This window comes from Cupressus sempervirens, chromosome 8 (assembly GCF_028749045.1).
Source record: "Cupressus sempervirens isolate cs-2001-9-10 chromosome 8, ASM2874904v1, whole genome shotgun sequence".
NCBI classification, from domain to species: Eukaryota; Viridiplantae; Streptophyta; class Pinopsida; order Cupressales; family Cupressaceae; genus Cupressus; species Cupressus sempervirens.
In genome coordinates, this window is record NC_143125.1 from 388,688,029 (window position 1) to 388,708,718 (window position 20,690).

Sequence of the window (20,690 nt, forward strand, 5' to 3'; positions counted from 1 at the left end):
GTTGAAGTTCTCATCTAATATACATTAAAATAAAGGTTATAATTTTCTAACATTGATCCATGTTCCTTCTTAATAGGATGGTTGAAAACTTGTGGGATAGTGAATGGAAACAAATGTTCTAGCTCAAAAATATGTGTTTTTATGGTGAAAAACTCAAAAATAGGTTTTTAGAATGTGCAAGCATATGTAGACAACAAGGATTTTATATGGAAAATACATGGAATTAAATGGATTTCACAACCATCATGAGGTTTTAATCATGTGGTGGTGGTATGTAAAGTGTGAATGGAGTGATAAATGAACTCACTTTTTTTCATGGTCTCTTTCAAGATACAAGTAAAATGAAGTTCCTACACATGCAACTTAGAGAACGTAGATGGAAGATAAAAGGAACACATATCATATATATAAATGGTGAAAATCAAAAAATTATAATGAAAATATTTTCAAATAAAGAAAGAACACGTATCTACAACTTTGTCATATGAAATTCACAAGAAATTTTACTTCTTTCCACAAAAAATTAGAAAAGAAGTTTCTTCAAATCTTTGTGCAAAATCAAAAGTAGATCTAAGAGATTTTCAAATTGTTAAATATTGCAAAGAGGCTTTGAATCTTGAATCAATCATCTTGACATGAATGCATTTTAGATCTAAGATTCATTTATTTCTACTAAGTATGGGAAGTTGGAGAATTAAAATGCATGAAAATAGAAACCATGTGAACTAAAATGAATGCAATGTGTAATGACTATTAAGAATGGTGTTTATGAAATTAAAAATAACTCGAAGAGAATGATAGACAAGTTTGAAATGTTTTGATTAAGTAAAAATAAGTTTTGAAAGGACCTGAAATCTTTAATAGAAAAATGATAAAAGTCCAAGAGAAAGTATGCATCAACACCAAATAGATAAACAAGCCATAATATGAATCCCTAAAACAATAGGTAGAAGATAAAGATAGCAAAAAATAACAAAATGACAACAATAGGATAGCTATAAAGTTTTTACTAGGTCAGCATCTTGATCAACTAGAATGTTCATGTTCATAGGAGAAGCCCTCGAATCATTGATCTCTTTATCATCCATGACCTCAATCTTATTCAAATTTTACCTTGTCCATTTGTTGGGACCATGATCCTCCTTCATCTCCTTTATTCCCTTGTTCTTTCTTCCCTTATCTAGCTTATCCAACAAAACATTGATATTATAAGAAATACCTGTCAAAATGGAGCATCTCTAATCAACAATCTTTTTCAAAACGTTCTTAGTGCCCTCAACTCTGTATCAATATTTTTATGCATGTCCTTCACCATTCGATCAATAGCTCTAGTTTTACCTTCAAGAGGGGACTCTCTTCATTATGTTAGTGACATATTCAATAGTCCCAATCAAATCCATGAGCCTATCCAGATGCTGGCCTAAAGTCTTCTCACCCATATTGGTTTTTCTTAAATGATCAAACTCCCTTATGAGATCTTTTATTTTCTCCTTCATACTATTAATGTCCCTCCTCATCACACCAAGGTTGCTAAGGACACCCTTCATATACCCATGATTAGTCAAAATAGAACTCCAATTCTAATTATCCTCATCCAAATCCAATTTATCTTTCTCTACATCAGCATCATTGTTATCTTTATCTTCAGTATCCCCATGAGGCATATTCTTCTTACCTCTCATATTCTTCTTATTCTTTTGAGTCAGGGGATCATCATTTGAGGATTTTTTCATGTCTCTCTTAGTTTTCTTCTTTTTATTTATGGTTCTTTTTCTACTACCAATTGTTCCCATGACAATATTTTTCCCATTACTTTTATTTTCTTTTTCCTCTGAACTCTCCTTATTAGTGCTAGTATCTATCTCATTGTCCCCCTCATTTCTATTCTACTCTTAGAGGATGAACCCCCAAGGGTTAGATTATTTCTCTTTTTCTCCACCAGCTCAATTTCTTCCTCCTTAGTTTCCCCATCATAGGCCTCATCTGAGTCACTTCCCTCAGTATCACAATCAAAGATATTTTTGCTCAAATAGGGTCCATCCACTTTCTTTGATTTTAAAAAACCCATAATCAAAACCATCAGACCTTCATGACAAGATTGATCTTCTTCTAGGTCATTATATAAGGTTAAAATGGTACTATCTAAAGATTTCCTAAGATAGAAGGGAAAGTTAATCCTAATCCCATTCCTAAAATGATTAACCAACATGAAATGGTGGCCATAGATCTTGGTATAGCTTCCATCTAAGGTAGTATACTTTATCAAAACAAACAGAACAACCCTCCAATGTTTAGAAATACTATTAGGGAAAAAGTATGAATTGCTCAGTTTATCCAACCTTTTTCTCTCCTTAGTTGACTCTAAAAATTCATCCATAGCTCTATTAGACATCTTCCTATCCCTGTAGAACTTAATCCCTTCCATGTTCAAGCCTATAGCTTTGGAAATGATTTCCTCCATAACCTCCATCCTTTGGTTTCCAACCAGATTGATATCATTCTTCCAATTTTTGAGAAACTACCTAGTAACAAATGGGTTACTTCCCTTTAGCTTCTCTAAATAGCCCATAATCTTACGCTAATCCAAAATATCCCATATATCTTGTTTTTTCTTCCACTCCTGACAATTCTTGGGCTTGTACCTCTTTCTCCTCCCTCCCATATTCCTGATTCTACAAAAAACTATGATCTTCCCAAAGAGCTCAAGCAAGTTCAAATGCTTGGTTGTAATATCACAGTAGACTATTTTGTTTTGTAATAACACCCACAATCTATGTGATAATAAGTGAGTAGTCACATCATACATCTACAAACCCCCTCTCCAGCATGTCTCATAATTATTTCTTGTTGTTGTTACCATCATTATTAAAACAAGTTTTTCTACTGCCAATCCTATCGTACTCCACTACAGATGCTCCATCAATTGGGATATCATTGCCTTTATCCCATATCATTTTCATGTCACTTTTACAAGCCATGTTTTCTTTCCAATCAGCCACTTTATTAGTTTCTCTATAATTTGTATAAAAACACATTCAACAAAGGCATTGATCAAATTTATATCTTTACATATAATATTATGAGTAGTCCATGAGGGGGTAGTGACCTTGTTAAGACAATTGATGATATTTAACAAATCCCCTTCTAACCATATTTTCTCAATATTCATACTCTTAGCATATAAGAGTCCATAAAGGGTGGCACTAGCTTCCACTATGTGATTAGTTTGGTTACCAATTAGGATTTCCATTGCACCAATACTATACCCATTATCACTTTTGATAGAAATTTCACAACCTACGTACAATCCCTAGGTTTCCCTTTGAGGCCCCATAAAAATTTACCTAATACCAGCCCTTGGGTGGGCAGTTCCATCTAGCATAGCTTCTCGGAATTTTCTCAATTTGAGGATAACTAGTCACTTCCACATTCCAATTCTTAATGACTTTGGTCTCCCACTCATCTTTAGGCTCTTTTTATTTACCACTTAATCTAAAATTCTTAGTCATCATCCTCTTAATCTTATGAAAAATTTGATTGGAATTTAACTCCTTACCCCTGAAAACACTATCATTCATTTCCTTCCAGATACCCTAGCATAAATAAGGTAAAATGTACATCCATAAAATGTTAATTAGGGGATTACAATAGGGTATGTAGTGTCTCTCATGTTTTCAGTCTATACCTATAATATTTTGATCTGAGAGATACTTGTTACTCATGTTATTTTTACATTTGAGATGACCTGAGGGTCAGATGTTATGCTTTGACTTCCAATATCATAGATGTTAGATTACTATGTTGTTCAATTGATCATATTTGCATGATGATGCCATTTTGAGATGACAATATATTTTATGATGATATATGGTTATCTAGTATTTGGACATATCTTTGATTATGTTATAACCTAAAATTCTTAGTCATCATCCTCTTAATCTTATGAAAAATTTGATTGGAATTTAATTCCTTACCCCTGAAAACCCTATCATTCATTTACTTCCAGATACCCCAGCATAAATAAGGTAAAATGTACATCCATAAAATGTTAATTAGGGCATTACAAGAGGGCATGTAGTGTCTCTCATGTTTGCAGTCTATACCTATTATATTTTGATCCGAGAGATACTTGTTACTCATGTTATTTTTACATTTGAGATGACCTGAGGGTCAGATGTTATACTTTGATTTCCAATATCATAGATGTTAGATTAGTATGTTGTTTAGTTGATCATATTTGCATGATGATGCCATTTTGAGATGACAATATATTTTATGATGATATATGGTTATCTAGTATTTGGACATATCTTTGATTATGTTATATGTGGATTTAATGTTATGGTCATTTACTTCATTCTTGCTTTGTTATGCTTTTTGTGAATGTATGTGATGAAAATGGATTATTTTATTATAAATAAATAAATGGTTAAATTAGGTTATGTAATGTATTTATTGTTTTAGCTATGATATTAAATGCAATTGCACTTGATCATATATTTTAGTGTGCAGGATTTATATCCCTAGTAGTGACACATGGAGTTAGTGATTCAGTTGTTCATATTTTACCAATGTTGTCCCTATATGGTTGATGTATCTTATTTAAGTGTTTAAACTAAAACTTCTTTTAATTATTAAATTCAAAATCATTTGCATTATGTGACTAGACCTATGAACATGTCTATGCATCTAGAGGTTTACATTTGTCATGAAAGTTTGTAAGGTTTCTATGATTTTGGTTTAAGGGTTTTCGGGCTTTATTTTAATTGATTTTAATTTCTAGTAGCTTTTCTATAGATGAACTCTGATTACTTGGAATATCTTATTTTTGTTTGGGTTGGTTGGGGGTTTAACTAGTTTACCTGATTATTTACCCTAATCAATTATTTGCTCAAAAAGTGAATAAGTATCCAAAGAGAAAATTAATTAGATTTTTCCAAAATCCTCTTTTGGATGTTTCTATTTCTATTCATTGCGAGAGCTATGGACATGAGATCTTTGTGAGTTTGGTCTCATTGGGTCTATCTAAGGCAGACCTTGGTTTTTTGTGACTTTCAATAGCTTCTATAGGATATTTATTTTATTTGGTTGATTCTTGTTTTAGCCCTTTTGGCTATCAAGTAGGGATCTCCCATTTTCATGTTTTAGCTTTGTTTCATCTTTCATTTCTCATAGTTGTATGTTAGGAGGCTGAGAACTAATGTTCCCCTCCATTTTTTATTGTTAGTTCTGCCCAATTGGTATGAATGTTTTCCTAATTTTTAGGATGAGAGTTTGAGATTTCACATCGTTATGCTCATTATTTTTCCATACAATGTTCAAACCTAAATTTTATTGGATTTTTGTGGCTTTTGTGCCCCAAGACCAAATGAGTTTTAATTTCAAATTTTTTGAGTTTTGAGGTTTTTACCTCAATTTGTGTATCACCTAGTTTTCTCAAATTTTCTTGGCATGATGTTAGTCATGGACTTGGATCATCTATAGCATGTCACTTAGACCATTATTGCACTTTTATGTTGCATTGGGATGTGTTTTGTATCTGTTCTCCCATGCTTGGTTTCAATTGAGTGTGATTTTGCTTGTGTTCTCATTTAACCCTTTTTTATTATCTTCATGATGGTGGTGTGCCACATACGAGCATGTGTGTCTGCATTTGTCAAGTAACTTGCAAGGCCTGATCTCCCATTTGTATTTTGGTTAAGTTATGTTCATGGGGATTAGGTTGGGAATATGCATGCCTTACAAGCACTCATCATTAGATGAGTATGGGTAGGGTTAGCTAGTATGGAGGAGGCTTCTATCTTGTAGCTTGGTGACTATTTCCCAAAGGGTTGGCATGAAGAAGTTCTAACAAGTGATAACTAAATAAATTAACTAGGTAATAAATTTAAGATAATAAAATGATATGTGATGACTTGGTGTTAGTCTGAGGACATAGTGTGAGATCACTCTATTGGGAAGTTGAGTCCATACAATACTAGCTTGGGCTACCTGATGCCAAGCAATTTACCCTCTAGGTGAGTCCCTACATAGTTACCCTTTGAGTGTCTAACTAGGACCTATTGTACTTGCATTGTCTCATGAACTTGGTTTCAATCATCTTTACTGTCTGGCATGAGTGTTAGCCATGGACTTTGTTTTATGTGTGTTTTTCATTGGATCATTATCTCCACCAGCATGGCAGAAGTGGGCCTATGGGTTCCATATCGTTGAGAGGTGTAACTACCTATACCACTATTGGGGATCGGTTACAGAGATGGTCTATCATTCTAGTGCGGCGGGTGCTTGATATTTCACTTGGTATATTCAGGATTCTAGAGTATGCTTCCTTGTGATTTATGATTTCATTGGAATGTTTAGATATCATGCTTAGATGATGCTAGTTTATTTGACACATTCCTATATTATGATGCTTAGCATATTGTTAGATGATGTGTTTACTTAGTTGGAGTATTTATTGCTTTCCTAGATTAACATGTTAGATTCCCTTGTTCTTATAATGTTATTACATAGTGATGCCCTCATAAGATAGCTTTAACTATTTAGTTGGTAGTATGGGAAATTAAGCATGGGGGATGGCTAGGACCTTTGAGGTCTCATGATGCTATTATGGTTGGTAGGAATTGCACAAGAGTTTAGTCATTTTTGTACGTTGTGATGTTGCCTTTAGTATGTTTAATTTAGTACTATGGTTTAGATGGTTAGATGCTTTTTCTATCTTGTAGTTATGGTGTTCAAGTGTCCAAGCCTCAATTTGTGGATCTAGTACTCCATGGTGTGGAGAATTTTTTATTTTTTTTTTGCTACTTATCCATCTTTCATTTTCCTTTTTGTTGTTATACTTTCTCATGACAGAAAAGTTCTTTCTCATGTGAGAATGTATTCTGTCATGCCAAAAGGCTTTCTCTCACACAAAGTGAAGAGGAGTCTCATGCGATATTATACTCTCTCACATGAGACTTTGCACTTCCTCATGCAATGTGTGCATTCATTCATGTGAACCTTGACATCGGTGTAGAGGGAACTTGCTAGCTAAGAAAATTGTTTCCTCATGATAGATTGTGGTTGTCTTTCCTCATGTGAAAAATAGGGGGTACCTCTGCTATTTTTTAGGGAACACATTTTGGTGATTTGAGTACCCTTTAGGATTGCTAGTATTTCTAGGCTTTTATGGATCAAGGATTTTGAGTTCTATTGTCATCTATCATACTTTTCTTTCAGTTTGAGTGTGTTAATTGGTAGTGGCACTTGGAGATTTATTAGTTTTTGGGATTTTTGGTTAAGTCTTCCATTCCAATCTTTGTGATCCTTGTATTTTTTTTGTATACATCCATACTTGTTTAAAAAATAAATAAACTTGGCTTTTATTTATCCTTATTCCAAGGATCTCTAGGTAGGGCATTACAAAGTGACTTCCAAACTAAGAAAAAATCTTGAATACTATAAGGAAGAACCCAGTCCACATCTAATAGTCTAAAAATCCTTTCCCATAATTTTCTAGTGAAGGAACATTGAATGATCAAGTGATTGACTGACTCATCCTCCTCCTTGCAAAGATAACATCTGCTAACAAGACAAAGTCCTTTTTTTAAAGTTGTCAGTAGTGAGAATTTTGTCCTGTAATGAAATCCAAAAGAAGATGTTAACTTTAGGGGTCATAACCCTAAACCAAGCTTTAGCCCAACAAAGTTCATAACATTCATCAGACATATAACCATACAAAGAGTAGACAAAAAATAGTCTGTTAGGATTAAACTTCCAAATGAGAGAGTCCTCCTCATTGACTAAAAAGACAACATTCAACATTTTATTAAGGTCATTTAGAGAGTCATTCACTCTGGTCAAATCCACCCATTTTTCACCATACTAGTAGTCAGCAACAGATGACCCAACAGTAGTCGTGTATTGCATCATATAGCCATTCCATTTCTGATTAGAACTAAGGACATGCTCAAGAATACAAATATCATCCCAGAATTGAAAAGTCCTACCATTACCCACCTTCCATCTCACCCTTTTATTTGTTATCTACTTATTTTTCTAATCCTATTTTCAAATAGTTGAACCACCTTGAATGTCATCACTACTAAGGAAATAAAGAAAACCTTTGTTCTCCATATTATATTTGTTATTCCAAATGTCCTTTCATTCTCCAACATCATTATAAAGTCTCTAAATGAGCTTAGAAAGTAAGAAATCATTCATATTATTTATCTTTCTTAACCATAGACCACCTTTCTTAATGGGCTTGCAGACCTTCTCCCAAGCAATAAGGGTCATTCTTTTCTTTTTTTCCATACTAATCCATAAGAATTTTTTCTGAATTCTTTCTATAGCCACAACATATTTTTTGGGAATCTTAAAACACTCAAAGCATAAAGTGGAATGTTTTGAATAATAAATTTTAGCATAATTATCTTATCGGCCTGGCTAAGGAGGGATCCTTTCAAACTAGCCAGCTTGGTATGGATTTTATCAATCAAAGAGTTTCAAAAAGACTCATGAGGGTCAAGGCAGAGAGGTAAGGAAAGATAAGATCCCAAAAGACTACCCACCAAGGTAAACTTTTAAAAATTCCCCTCTAGAAAAAGATATAAAATATTAGTGAATATTTCATTATTTAAAAAAACAAAAATATTTCTATTGGAGAATCTCTCATTTTTAATTTTCAATATTATTCATATTGATAATTATTTTGGAATCGTGACATTTTTGTAGAAACTATTGGTGAATCTCAATAATAATAAGGAGTTCATTAATCACTGTGGAATATTACAAATGAAAATTGAACATTTTTTATCTTGTGGAATATTTGGAGGATCATTACATTATAATTTAAATCAATTATGAAAACTCATATAGGTGATATTCCTAAAGTACCTTATAATTATTATAATTATAATTATTAGTGAACTAATTTTAATTTCTCCAATGTGTGTGTGTGTGTGTGTGTGTGTGTGTGTGTGTAGGTGAATCAAATCTAGTCATGTATTAAATATTTTGGCAAATCTTTGAGTTTAATTTTTTCAATAAAATAAATTATTGAGCAATTTTAAATATTTTATTACTAAACTTTATAAAAATGTGGCAATTTTGGTTGCATTAAATCTTAAATTATTAACCAAATTACTAGCCAAAATTTTCTAAAATTAACCAATTGGCCAATATTAGCCACTAAAAATACCTTGCTACCCACCTCACACCCTATAATTCTTTGGATTTTAGCTTGTCTTCTCACATCAACATTAATGAAATAAATAGAGCTTTTATTCCAATTTATAATTTTCCCTATGGCTTGGCCATAATCTTCAAGTGCCTTATTAATATTCCTATCATTTTTTACCGAGGCTTCTCCCATCACAATCAAGTCATCCACAAATTGTTGGTGTGAGCAAGTTTGATCCTTCAAAGAGGATCTCAACCCCACAAAATTCCCCTTTTGAACAATTTTCTCCAGTTAGAAAGGTCTCGAGTTGGAAATGTTAAGCAGTGCTAAAGAACTCACTTTTAATAGAAAACATTTTGATTTGATATAAGAAATTACCAAAAATGGGTTATTTTTTAGAACAAAATAATGCCATAAATGTATTGTTTTAATAGTAAAACACCATCAATTTACAATTTTGATGAGCCAAGATTGATTCTTGAGAGATTAAAGGAAATTTATCTTATTTGAGGAACAAATCTAAATTTTTTGAGGATGAATCTTGTGTGTTTTTTCTCCAAAAACCTATTTTTGGCCAAAATTGCCCCAAAAGAGTGGGTTTTTTCACTTTAAAAACATATATTTTCACTAAGAAATTGATACCAAGAGGAATTTGATAAAAATGCATGCAAAAGTGAGTAATGATGGGGTTTTAAGACACAAAATTATGTTCTTTTATTCTAAAACACCAATGCCAAATAGTTATACAACTTATTAAAGATGTTATTTTTACATGTAAAAGAAAATTCTTTTACTCTCCAAATTTTAATCTTATGAGTTTTTAATAAAATATGGAAGTAAAGACATGTCCAAAAGACTCTACTGGAGAAGTATAAATACATTTTTAAGATGTAAAAATATATGTAATATAAAATGGACTTTTAGAATGCAATAACATGTGCTTTTGGGTTCAAATTACCCACTTATAAGTTTTTAAGTTATAAAATTTCTCTAATAATAAGAGATAACTTTGCAAAAGCACATTAAAAAATTTCACTTACCTATATATATTTAGAACTTTTATTTTATCGGTAGTGGGTTTTTTATAAGGTGATATGCATGTTGATGTTATGCAATGAGGTGATAGAAACCCCACCTTTATGCATTTAAAGTGTCTAATGTAATTAATTTTAATAAATAACTATAGTTAAATACATAAAATGACATGAAAAATAGACTAGAAAAAGACAGTTTCATTAAAATACTAAAGATTATGGTCAAATCAATTTAGAATGACCCAAAATTTCCAAATGGGTGTCGAAATCCACTTCAAATATTATAAATAATTTTATTTTGTGCAAATCGCCAAGAAAAGGCCCACTTTTGGAGGATTTTTTAAGAAGAATTATCATAAAAACCTCACATTCTCCTTTATAACTTGAGCTAGACAATTTTGTTTGAGGCCTAAAATAGCTTGAAACAAGCGAAATTCCAAGGATTATTGACCTGATGGGAAAAAAAAAGATTAAAAACTAACAAAAAGAAAGGTAAAATGAAGAAAAATGTGAAATTTTCCAAAAATCAAGCACTTACAGTCAAAGAAGAAAAATTCTTACTATCAAACCTTTACGAATTTAACATGACAGAAAATTTCAAAAGGAACACACAAATAAAGTTACATAAATCACAATTCAGGGATTAAAAATTTCCTTCATGACACTTTTACTAATGCATTAAAACAAAGGTGATGTGCCTAGGAATCTATGAAAAAATTTGTAGGGTTGACCTAATTTTGTGCTGTCAAAATTGAGGATAATAGCTAACTCTAACTTGGGAACATACCTCATTATTATTAGAAACAATGAGGAATATAGAATCTAGACCTCTAAATTCTTTTATCTACTCCATTGGGCTATACATTTAGGTGGCCAAAAATAAAAGACTCAAAAAGGATGATGTAACTAATGCAAAGTGGCTTGTGCAACTGCACTTAAAAAAAATAAAAACCTACCTATTTAAAACTAGTTGACAATGCAACTTTTTAGATGAAACTATTTACCAATTCAACAAAATAGCTATCTTTTTTGACAAATTACAACACCTTGCATGTTCACAAGAAACTTTGTATAAATCGAGCACAAACAAGTAGAGCAATGAAATCAATTCTTGATGTAATGCATCTTGGAAGATATGAACAAATTCACCTTTTTGAGTTGAATCATATATATTTATGCTCCAAGATAGGTTCATGGATTCATATTATTCCTGGTGAATTAAATGTGCTTCTTTATCTTCTTCTTCAATAATATCTTCATGTTGAAAAACATGTGGAATGTCTAGATTTACATTGGCCTCCAACCAAAAGAGATGTTGGATTGTACACCACCTTGAATGGACAAAGGCTAAAATTATATTGCTAGCTCCAACTTGCTTCAATGATTTATCAATCACTAGCACCTCAAATGGATAAAGAAAATATTTTCCATGTGTTTCTGGTAGTGACATGATGGCATTTCATACCTAAGCATGCTTCTCACAAACTTCTAACTTGGAAAAGTTTTTATTATTTATGAAATATTTATTTTCAAGTTTTGGGGTGTGTTATTCATGAAAGGTATGTCCAAGTTCATGATCTTGAGACTAAAATACATCATTTTCAGCTTGATTAAAACTTGTTGGCATGTCCACTTTTATAACATGATTATCTTGAACATTAGAATGATTTTTTTGTGCCTTGTCTTTTCATCACTAGCTTTAGATACAAGATTCTTTACTATTTTCTTCAAGGATGACACCTTAATAGAAATCTTATTTGATGTGGAAAATAACTTTTGTTCATTTTCAAGAGTAGGATAATGAGCAATATTCGGAAGAGGTATCCTTCGTACACTTTGTGAGGAATGAAGAGCATGCCTTGAGTTATTTCAACTATCTCATGCCTTGGTACATATTTGTGGGGAACAAAGAACATGAATTCAAAGTGTTTCATGTAATTAATTTAATAAATAACTATATTTTTAATAAAGTAACATGAAAAAAGACTAGAAAAAGACAATTTTATTAAAGCATTGAAAAATATGGTCGAATCAACTTAGAATGACCTTAAAAATTAAATGGGTGTCAAAATCTACTTTAAATAATAAAATCAATTTTATTTCATGCAATTACCAATAAAAATCCCACTTTCAGAGGATTTTTTAACAAGACATATTATTGTCCTAAAAAACACCACATTTTTGTTTATAAATTGAGCTGGATAATTTTTTTTGAGGCCTAAGTTAGCTTGAAATGAATGAAATTGCCAGGAATGATAACCTAAAGGGAAAAAAAGATTAAAAACTACTAACAAGAAAGGTAAAATAAAGAAAATACATGAAATTTTCCAAAAATCAAGCACTTGAAGTTTGAGAAGAAAAACTCTTATTATTAAAATTTTAGGGATTTAGCTTAATGGAGACTTTCAAAAAGAATGCAGAAATAAAGCTACAAAAAACACAATTTAAGGATAACAAATTTTATCTTGCCACTTTCATTAATACATTAAAAAAAAATGATGTGCCTAGGGAGGTGCCCTAATTTTGTGATGTCAAATTTGAGGAGAATAGCTAGCTCTAACTAGGGAATGTACCGATGAGGAATATGGAATCTAGACCTCTGAGTGCCTTCATCTAATCCATTGGGCTATAGAGTCAGACAAACAAAAATAATAGTAAAAAAGGATGACACAAATAATTCAAAATGATCCCAATCAAAATAAAACAAATATGTGTAACTACACTTATAACAAACAAACAAAAACCTACCTAATTAAACCAGCTAACAATGTAACTTGTTAGATGAAACTATTTACTGATTAAACAAAATAGATACCTTTTTTTGGTAACTTATAGTGCCTTGCATGTGCACATGCAACTTTTTATAGATAAATCATGAACAACTAGAGCAATAAAATTAATGCCTAATGTAAAACCTCTTGGAAGAGATGAACAAATTCACATTTTTGAGATGAGTCATATGTATTGTTGCTCTAAGATAGGTCCATGAATTCAAACTGCTCTTGCTCAACTAAACATTCTTCTTTAGCTTCTTTTCCAATAGTTTCTTAATGTTCATTAACATGTGAAATTTCTAGATTTATATTGGTCTCTAAAAAGGAAATATGTTGGATTAGACACCCCCTTTATCAAACAAAGACTAAACTTTTTGTGCTAGCTACAACTTGTTTGATTGGTTTATCAATCACTAGAACCTCAAGAAAATAAAGAAAACCTTGTTCATGTGTTTCTACTAGTGGCATGACTATACTGTGCACCTCAAAATGCTTCTCACAAACTTATGACTTCAAAAATTTGTTATTATTTATAATAAATTTCTTCCCGGGTTCTTGGGTAGGATAATCATGCAAAGTGTATCCAAGTTCATGACCTTGAGACAAAAATATATCATTTTCAGCTTGATTAAAACTTGCTAGCATTTCCACTTCTATAACATGATTATCTTGAACATTGGAATTTTTTTTCTTTCATTGTCTTTTCATCACTACCTTCAGATACATGATGTTTTAGTGTTGTCTTCATTGATGATGTCTCAATAGAAAGCTTATTTTATGATAAGACTAACCTTTGTTGATTTCCAAGAGTGGGACTATGACTAATAGTTAGAAGAGGTGCCCTTGGTACATCTTTATGAGGAATGAAGATCACATCTTCATCTATTTTCCTTTTAGGGCAAGAAACTCATTTTCTAACCTCTGCACCATGGGATCCATCCTCATGATGGAAGAAACTAAATTAGAAAAAAATGAACCTTCATCAAACCCATTTTCTTCAATTATTATCTTCCCAACAAGAATAATATCATCTACAATTTCAATTGCTAATGTCTGTGTAGTTGCAAGAGTGGTTTGGGATTCTCTTCTCAATAGGAAACCAACTTTGTGAATTTGAGTATTGACAAAGAAAAACTTTAGATTTATAGTTGTCAGTTGAGTAATAACTAGAATTCTTCATGTCAATTTTTTGAAATGAGAAAAAAAATCATACATAGAAACATGAGATTCCTTCTTTATATGTGTTGGGCCAAAAGTGCATGAGTATCTTGAAGAGGCTTGAATATTTATTTAAGCATGACTATGATAGTATCCCATCTTGTAATAGTATGTGGTGCAAGATTATAAAACAAGTTAGAAGACACACCTTAGAGATTTTCCACAAATAACCTTATGGACATGTTCTCATGTTCAACACTATGAAAATTGCATGCAATACAAAAAGAAATAATATATTCATCGATATGTTGTTGTCCATCACCAAACAACTTAGGAAAAGTCTTTTGCGAACCATCAAGAAGAGCATGTAGATGTAGAGCTAGATTCAACAGGCCAAAAGAATTTCCCCAAGGACCTTGGGCCATTTACATGTGCTTGGTAAACACTTTAAAAACTAATATAAATAAATTATAATGAATAGGACATTGGTATACATCAAACAAACACATGAGGCTCTTGAATGTGCATCATTTTCCCAACATAGTCACCAAAAATTGTTGACTAAGATTTTTGTAAGTCACTAACTACAAATTGCATAATTTTGACTTTAGAAAAAATTTCATGAGATTTATCTCTCCTCTTAGAAATAGGGGAGTCTCCCTTCTTACTATAGGTGACTCCAATATAAACTTAACTAAATATTAGAAAAAGGGTAGTTCTCTTAATCAATTACACATTTTTCAAGAGTTATTTGCAAGTAACTATGACTTTAAAACTTAACAAAAAGAAAATATTTCTACAATAATACTAATTTATTGAGAGTAAATGTAAGAACAACATCAAGGAAAATAGTATACTTATATTATTTTGGTGGGACAAGTTTAAGAACCCAAAGTCTCCTACACTTGTCTCATGAGGATTTAAGTATAATAGCAAGTAAAGTACAATGTCTCTTACTAGATACTCTCAAATTTAGAAAAGAAACACATACAACTATAGAACAAAGTCTCCAACTCTAAGTAATTACATCCACTACTATCTATCACAATTTTTCCTTTTGTAACACAAAGTCATCAAAAGTTCAAACTGGCTCTAATCGCAACAAGAAGTTCAAAGTCTATACAATTGAATCCAAACCCCTCTTGACTAAAAGAATTATAAATAATAATAAACTCAATAAAATTTCATCATAAAATAGTTTGAATTGGAAAAAAATTCTCAAAATAATTTTCCTCTTTTATTGAAAGCAATTTGGTATGCATCTAAAGCACAAAGTCTTAGAGTGCACAACACACAACACAATTAGGCAAGACTTTCTTTCCATGCCAAAAGATTCTTATTTAAAATGAGATACCTCCTTTATATGTGATAATAATGGAGAGAAAGGTGGAGAAATAAGGGGAGAACCCTTAACCACCTTGAATTTTTATCTAACTAACTTTGACTTATTCAAAATGTGTGTTGAATGTGTTTGCAACTTGATTACATGTTACAACTTTGCACATGATGTTATCACATCCAATTACATCTTATTTTTCCATTACATGTAACACATAAATTATAAATACATGATGAAAATATTCTAAGTGTTTGACAAGATAGGACTTATATCACATCATGCTTTTGGTCTTTGTGTTGCTAAAGGAATGATTTACGAATGATATTCTTAGATTTGGTGGAAGCATCTTGAATTAGAATATGAACATGCATCCTTGATTTTTTTTTAGTGTTTGTTGATCATTTTTGTATTGAAATCATACTATGCTTATAATTATTATTTCACCTCCTTCTAGGATTCCTTATAAGATCATGCTTTCCTGATATACCACTTTCTACTTTGCATGCATGGTTGGAGGAATTATAAGCGATGAAGGATGAAAATGATATAATTATAAGGTCAAGTTGAGGATTGAATGTGTGCAAGTATATGAAATAATATAAGATGCTAAGAGGAAGTGAATTAAAAGGATAATCAGAATATCCTTGAGGAGTTGCAAAGATACATTTGATCATAAAGGATCAAGTATACAAGCCAAAATTGAGATCTATAATTAAAAATTAGGTCATCTCATTATTACTCTCTAACCATTGTAGAATTGATCTAAATCTCTTAATAGAGTTGTCTTAACAACTATTTGTAAATCCTCTAACAAGGTGGAATTTCTAGATTGAAATGTCTTAAGACCTCTAACAAGGCCACTCCTAATAGGGTGATTAAATCCTCTAACAAGATCATACCTAACAGTGTTTTTGTAACCTTTAATAGGGTTGGCTCCTAACAAGGCTCACTTCAGAAGTGGAAAATCAATAACTAGTTGCAATCGATGGTCTTTCCCAAATTGGGTTTACATGTTAAATCTTGGTGTCACTTGTTTTCATGCTATTTATTTTATGTGTGTGCAACTAAGTTAAGTAAGATAATATCACAATAATTGTATGTTATACATTTACTGAGTTACAACATATTATCAGTATTAACCAAGCTCTTGTGTGTTTACCAAGAAATAGTATTTCTTGAAGTTTATTTCTGTGTTGACATCTAAGGTATCTGTGATTTATTATAATGGTAACTAATTCACCCTCCTGTCTCAATTACTCCTCTTATATTTCCAATAGAAATGACCAAAAAATTAGTATTCATGGAAACATCTGAAGGAAAAAGAGGAAGAAGGATAGAAATTGGTAGAAAATAGAAAGGCAACAAAAAAATATATGAGCACCTCAAGATGGTTACAAATGCAATCATGTGACGGAAGAAGAAAATCAAAGAAAATGGATGAAACAACAAGAAACTAATTTCATCAAAACCAAATATGCCCAAATGCAAGACAAAAAGGAAGAAAGAGAAACTCAAAGGTAGACCCATGGTCTAAAATCTTTAGCAATCAATAGAAGTGTGTTGTTGTAACAAAAATTAGCACAAACCCTAACCTAAAACAAACCAAAATTATTTTAGAAACCAATGAAAGCCCCATTGGAGGATTTAGTCTCTATCCATTTTTTCCACCTAGCTATAGGAATTAGACCAAAATAGAACCTAGAAATTCCCCTCAAAAAAAAATGGATAGAAATATATTCATAGCTATTCTATCACTTAAAGACACCTCCAATTACAATTAGAGCTAGGTAGTAGCTTATATTACCCCCATAAGTGATCTCCCCATACCAAAATAATCAATCTACAGGTAGATGGGAATACAAAAACCCTATATATAGGAAATCCATGAATAATTCTCAACTATTAGCTAAAAAGGGGAAGTACAACTTTAAAGAGCTAATACCTTCATATCAAACTTTGATTATCAGCAATATCCATAGTGAAGCTAGATGGAAAGAATGACAAGAGGTGGGTTTGTATGCTCAATGGAATGACCCCAAAGTGAAAACCCCTAAGCTTATTAATTGGTTGAAGAATTTATGGAAAAACCAAGTATCTATAACTTTTCTGAGCATCTTTTTTATATTCATTGCCAAAAATATCAAATTAGGAATAAATTTCTCTCAACATTACATTGTGTGTTTAAAGGTCACTCAATAATTTTTTTCAAATGGGAACCCTATTTCAATGAAGAAAGTGTAAAAGAAATTTTAGCACCAACCTAGGTAATCATTAAATCTCTCCCCTAAAAACTTATCGAACCACAAATTCTTCACCAGATAGGATCAACAATAAGAGAATTGAAAGGAACAAAACCCAATTACAAAAGATCTTATAACATCAAGCTTAACATTAATATAGAGACAAGAAAAAGGAGATCAAATCCATTAAAATTATCACAAATAGATCAATTTATGAACTTAATATCTCAAAGTTTGAAGGGAAAATCAAAGAGATCATAAACACCAACTCTCTTAGAGATCCGAACCCTGTATATATCAAAATAAATTCATCCTTAAAAATTTATTCTCCTCGGCCTACAAGGGAATGGAATCTACAATAATCAAAAACCAACAAGAAAATTACAATAAGAAGAAAGTGAGGAAAGAAACCATAAACAATAATAAGGAAGAAGGAAAAATATCTATTGTACACTAGAAAGTGTGTCACACTCTAAACCCTTCTATCCAAATGATTCCATGAGTTTGGAATGCTTGGATGCCAGCTTAGAGCTCCCTATCCATGGAGTGCAAGAGAGTATATTTCAAGAATAAGAAGGCTTTCAGATGAGCCTTAGAGATACTCTTCTTTCTAGTAAACCATGCAATGGGAGGTTCCAAAGACAAGATGCAAGAATGCAAATGTCTCAAGGAGTTCCTCAAGAATGCAATGCAAATGATGATTAAGCTAGAATGAGATGCAAAGTGGAGCTATGCTAAAACATGTATGAGAATGTTACAATACCATTATTAAGCTATGTGAGATTAAGCTACATGTAAAAATGAAAACTAAGCTAAGCTAGAATGCCATGATGCCATGGATGAGAGAATGTAGACAAGAATTAGAAGTTCTCCACAAAGCTCCAAAGAAACCTATTAGAAAACCTACAGCATAACAATATTCAAAAATGAGGATGGATTGAGGGGGAAAGCTCTCTCCCTTTTAAAGATGTATGGATGGTAGAGGTCAAGATGAAGATGGTGGATGATCAACGGTGGAATCCAAAAAGAGGAGTGATCCATGTGCACACACAAGTCAACCAATAGAATATAAGTTGACTTGTCATATAAGACAAAAGTCACAAAGCCTTTCCTTGTAATTGCAAAATAGAAAAATGACTTTATGTGTGCACTTTAAGTGGGTTAGAAGAATGGGGTCTTTTATTTAATTAAAAGGGGACATGTTCTTTTAATCAAATAATGAACTTAGGATAGCATAGTCAAACTATAGGTTATAATCAAATAAATTGATTATTAGCAATTTGGTCTAGGTAAATGATTAAATTAATTTAGCCAAAATGTTGAAAAGGGGGCTAATAGTCTAGATGACCATTTTTAGGTGATTACATTTTCCCCTCTTTGACTAATGTGTGATCGATCTGGGAACACATTATGTCAAAGAAAATAGAAAGCCAAGTAGGCGGTGATAGATATAGATATCTAATTTTGAAGAACAAAATGCAGAAATAGATAGCAAGTCCGGAATGCACAGCCTGATAGCAGTAGTACTGAACATTAGGAAGATGATGTTAGGATCCAAAAAGAATTCTAACATCTAGCAAAGCGAATAGATCGAGAGCAAGTGATAAGGTCAAACAAATGCTCCTAAGAAATAGATAGCTGTAACAATTAGCAATAGAGTATTTCTGCCCCCTCGGGATCAAAATTGAAATGAGGTAAGGGGATGAAGAAATTGGCTAGACATGATAAAACTAGAATATAGCAATGTCCAAGATGACAGATAGATGATTAGAACCCAAGAATGACTATAAAAAATTTTGATAAAATGCCCCAGTTTGACTAGAGTTGACCTTGAAGGATATAGCATAAAAATTAGGTCAAAACGAGTAGAAAGGTGATTTTAGACATGAAACAGTGAATTGAAGTAGATATGAAGTATGGAAATGATGAAGACATGAAGAAATGAAGATTCCCAAGTGATGATTCAGAGATTAGACCTTAAAAGGTCAGCTAACTGCTCAGAAGAAAGTAGAATTTTAAAAGACAATTTTGACCATCAAGATGAACTCGAATTTGGATTTTGATCTCGAAAATGAATCTAGGACGTTGAAATTATTTAAGAGGTCAAAATTTTATATAATTTGATGATAAGATAGAAAAGAGATGAAGTGAAAGATTAAGAAGGTGAAAAGACATGAACAAGAAGAAAGCAAAGAAATATATGAAAGGAGTTAGCTGATATGTCCACAAAAAAGATGAAGAGAGAGCTCTCCCCATATGCAAGAATGCAAGACTAATCTAGAAAATGAACCTAAAATACAAGCTAATATGCAAAGTGGTTTACTAGCAAGAAGTGCATAACATTTAGGCTCTTAATTTCATCATTGAGCATTTATTAGGGACATCATGAGATCATACAACCATCACTAGTATAACTATGAGGATATGAATATGATCGATATCATATAGGTACGTGGAAATCCAATCTAAGCATCAGAGACATGTAAGTCAAGATAACTACGCAATTAGATTTCCTAAGTTTAATTTAGCAAGATTACACTTATATCAAGGCATAAGCGCCAAGATAAACCCCAAGTGCAGTCTTGTGAAACAATCAAGGATGATACATTTATAAGTCAAAGTGTTGAATAGGACAAGCACAAATGCTTACAACACTATAGACAAACAAAGTATACCCACAAGAAGAAATCAAGAAGACATGCCCCATGCCCCCAATCTTCTAGTCAATGACATCCTCGAAAGACTATTAGGGATGGAACATATAGTAAATAAATCATCATAGACAACACACAAAGTAGATAAATATTAGCATAGCTCAGTTTTTTAAGTGTTAAAGTGTGTGTGTGTAAGTCACTTGGCCATTTCTTCAAGACTTGATTCTGATAGTGAGAAATATTACGACATCAGAGACCGTAGGTAAACTATCTGAAAAGTGTTGAAAAACACTTGATGTCAAGGTGGGGGAAGTGTTGAGAAACA